Source organism: Humulus lupulus, chromosome 9 (genome assembly GCF_963169125.1).
Source record: "Humulus lupulus chromosome 9, drHumLupu1.1, whole genome shotgun sequence".
Lineage (NCBI taxonomy): Eukaryota > Viridiplantae > Streptophyta > Magnoliopsida > Rosales > Cannabaceae > Humulus > Humulus lupulus.
The window spans coordinates 158,144,115-158,148,585 of NC_084801.1; positions in this window are offsets into that span (position 1 = coordinate 158,144,115).

Here is a 4,471-nt window from a genome sequence, read left to right on the forward strand (position 1 = left end):
ACACTCCAGAGGATCGTCTTCGCCGCTTCAAACAGATCCTCCCTCGCTCAGCCTTATATCTTCTCCACGAGGAACAGTTCCTTCGACAAACTTCTGAGTCGACGATGAGGGTGAAGCAATCTAACAGGCTCCCTCAGGAACACGATCCGCAGGTCGTCCGCAGAGCAGTACAGAAAGTGGTACAGCGCAATCAAACCCGCACTACCACAGCTTCAAGAAAGCCGTCCCTGAAACTTACTACCGCGATTCAGGATTTGGCTGTCCAGAAGCCACGTGATGAGGGAGAAGAAGAACCCTCCTGGTTCGTTGCCGAAGCTTCCAAACTTACTCCCGCGCTATTCCAGAAACATCTTGAAGCTTTAGGCTTGAGCGGGGCAAACGTGACATGTCCGGGCTCACATCAAAGAGCCAATAGGCCCGGTGGAAGGTACTGCGCCTGGTCCAGGCACCATGTACAAGCTGGAGCAACACTCCCGCTGCACATCTATTTCCGGTCCGTAGCAGACTACTTCAACATCTCCCCATTTCAGATCACGCCGAATGGGATACAGGCACTCTCTGCGCTATATATTCTTTATTTTCTGAATGGTTGGGACGAGCCCACCCCTCACGAGGTGCATTACCTGTTTGATCTTCGGACCAACCCTTCTCACAACAACTCAGGTTTCTTCCATTTCTATCACAGGCATAGGGGGGTTACATATCTCAATGGCATCTCCCATAAGTCAAACGCCGGGAAGTATCATAAGGAATACTTCCTCACATTGGATATTGAGGCCAACAACTTGGCTTTTACGCGCTCGGGTCCGTTTGAGCGACCATTGCCTACTGAAGGGATGTTTAGGCGGGCCAAGAAATTGGCTAACATGAGTCTTAAAGAGAAGGATGTAAAAAAGTTGGTCACGCTGGACCTTCTTCAGATGGTGAGTCTGGTGCCATGTGAGCAGGATCTGGTGGTGGAAAGTACCACCGGGGAGAACGACACGCCTGGTCAGTCTAACGAGGGCACAGAGCAAATGACTGATCGGCATTCTCCTGGGCCTTCTCCGCTTTCCCGTAGACCTGGCGACTTAGTCATTAGAGAGCCTGATCCTCAGCGTAGATCTACTATTCCCGCTCAACCTGGGAAAGGAAAAGCTATCCAGGTTGAAGGGGAACTTAGCTCATCCTCGGACGACGAGGATGAGTTCCTTGATCAGATCTTCAACGCAGGTAACACATGCCTAGTGAAAATAGGCATATTTTTTATAATTGGTAATTAGAGAGTATCACAATTGTAGTATACACTTGCATATGTTTCATTATGTTTATTTCTCTAACAATCTTGTTTTTTCATCCTTGGCAGATTCAGGCATGTTCAGAGATTGCGTTGCTTCAAAGAGGAAAACTGGTGATGGAAGTGGCTCTATGCCTCCACAGAAGATTCAGAAGGTAGTACCGCCAAGTCAAGGGAGGCAACCTGGGGGACCGACTACACTTCCGCCATTGACCCCCTCTTCCCTTCCTCCTTCTGCGAGCCTAATTCCTACTCACCAGGGTAGTTCGAGTGAGCTTTTTCGTGCTGTTAGCGACCTGGGCAAGGGGCTTCTTGAGGATATTGGCCGTGATGTATCGACGCTTCAAATCCTAGACTCCTACCCTCGACTTAGTGTCGAAGTTGTCTTGAAGAGAGGACTCGCTCAATTGATGAAGGTAAGCATTTTTCCTCGAGATACTTTGTTATTAGTATTTTTACTTGTATTAACTTTTTGTCTTCCATGCAGTCACTTGTCACCATTGGTCATGCTCAGCTTCGAGCCGTAGATTACAAGGAGCTGATCAAGGTGCAGGACGATCAACTGGTGGAGGCCAGGTCCAAGCTGGAGCAAGCAGAGAGAACTATAGCTGAACGGGACGAGTCTCTCAAAAAGCAGGCTCAAAACAATGCTTCCTTGACAACTCAATTGGAGAAGCAATCCCTTGATATTAAAGAGTTAGTTCGAGACAATGAGAGGTTGATTAGCGAGAACGAAGAGCTGAAGCAAGAAAAAGAGCTTGACTTGATTCGCTTTGAGGAGGCCAGTTTTGACTGCTTCTATAAGGTCTGGAAGCTGAACAAGCCTCTTAATCTTGATTGTTTCCCCAAGGAGGCCCAAGCAGAGGATCTTGCCAGATGCGAAGCAAGAGCCGCTGAAGAAGCTGCCAACCCTCCTGCACTCGCCCCAACCTGCTCTGCTATATCATTTCGAGCGAGAGGAGCAGCTGATGCAGAGGAGGGAGTCGATCAACCCTCTAGAGGAGCTCGCCTGTGACTCCCTCTCATAGTTCATCACAGTCTACTTTACTTTGTATTTTGTTGCTCGAACTAGTGAGCTATTTTGACATTTAGCACTTTACTCTTTCCTTGCTGACAATTTCAAACTTTTAAGTTTTTATTGTGCATAGCAAAGTTTTTAGATGCCTTTAATTTCACATGAGAATTTAGTTTTTTAACTTAGAAATTTTTACCATTCCATAAGTTCACACCAAATATACTTCCTCATGCTCTTATTGCTCTAACTTTTTATGAGCGTAAATGTCTTGTTACACGAATATCAGTTTTTAACTTAGAATTTGAAAAATTCTAAGTTACTTATGCTTTGTAAAACAAGTTAGCTTAACGGCTATTTTAGACTCCTAAACTTACAAGTCAGCGCTATTTTAGACTCCTAAACTTACAAGTCAGCCCAAAAACAAACATATTTGCTCGTGCTCTTATTGCCTGTGTTGAAATACATACCAGTATACCCTATGTGCCCCCCAAGTGATTGAGGGTGGATAAATCCTTGATCACTTACTACTTGATCGGATTTGTTCGAGTAGTTACTACTCGTGAAACACATGAAATATACGAAAATATATCAGTAGTTGACCACTACATAAATATTATCTAAACGTTGGTCCTCCATATTATGATACCGACCAGTTGAACACTGTCCAGTATATATTTACACTTAGTTTTTAAAAGACCTGTTTTGTTTAAATTATTATGACAGTTGAACACTGCCCAACAAAAATAATCAACACATATGCAAAGTTTGTAGCAAGGTACGACCACAATGCGTGTGGTCTCTTTTATTACTCGTAATAATAAATGACAAAACGTGTCTAACAACGAGTTCCAAACAAAATAACATTGTTCAAAATAATGCGACTGGGTAGCAAATAACCAGTTCACAAACAAAAAACTTAAATAACAAGTTAAGCACTTGATACAAAGCTACTACTCTGCAAGTAGTATTTATTGATAATATTTGCTCAAGTGCTCGCCATTCCAGTAGTTTCTGATCAGCTCCCCATTCAATCGAGCAAGCTTGTAAGTGCCGGGCGGTAAGACCTGTTCAATTTGATATGGTCCTTCCCAGTTCGGTCCTAGCACACCAGCTGCTGGGTCTCTAACAAACACCTTCCTTAGGACTAAATCTCCGACCTGGAACTTTCGATCTCGCACTCTGGAATTGAAGTAGCGTGCCACTTTTTGCTGATGAGCTGCTACTCTGAGGCTTGCCTCCTCTCTTCTCTCTTCGAGGAAGTCCAATGATTCTGCCAACAACTGATGGTTCTCCTCTTGGTTGTAAACGGTCCTTCTATGAGAGGGTGGATCTATCTCCACAGGTAACATGGCTTCATACCCATATGCTAAAGAGAATGGGGTATGGCCAGTTGCCGTCCGAGTGGTAGTCCTATACGACCAAAGGACCTCTGGTAACTCATCTGCCCAAGCACCCTTAGCTTGTTCCAGGCGCTTCTTCAAAGTGTCCTTCAATGTTTTGTTCACTGCTTCAACCTGCCCATTGGCCTGAGGATGGGCCACCGAGGAGAAACTTTTGGTGATGCCATGCCGAGTGCAAAAATCGGTAAATATGTCGCTGTCAAACTGGGTGCCATTGTCAGACACTATCTTTTTAGGTAGACCATAGCGACATATTATATTTTTAACAACAAAGTCCAACACTTTCTTCGATGTAATCGTGGCTAATGGTTCGGCCTCAGTCCATTTAGTAAAATAATCTACCGCGACCACAGCGAATTGCACTCCTCCCTTTCCTTTGGGTAACTTCCCGATCAAATCAATGCCCCATACTGCAAAAGGCCACGGACTTTGCATTTGCCTCAAAAGATTTGGTGGTGCTCTGGGTACCTTAGAAAATCTTTGGCATTTGTCACACCTTTTCACATATTCCATAGAGTCTTCGTTCATAGTAGGCCAGAAAAATCCTTGCCTCAAGATCTTTTTAGATAGACTCTGCCCCCCAGCATGATCTCCACAAAACCCCTCATGCACTTCAGCTAATAAGCTCTTTGACTGGTCGGGGGTTATGCACCTGAGGAGAGGTAAGGAGTATCCTCTCCTATATAACACTCCATCCACCATGATGTACCTAGCAGCTTGCCTCATAACTTTCCTTGCTTCATTACGACCATCTGGGAGTGTCCCATGTTCAAGGTAAGC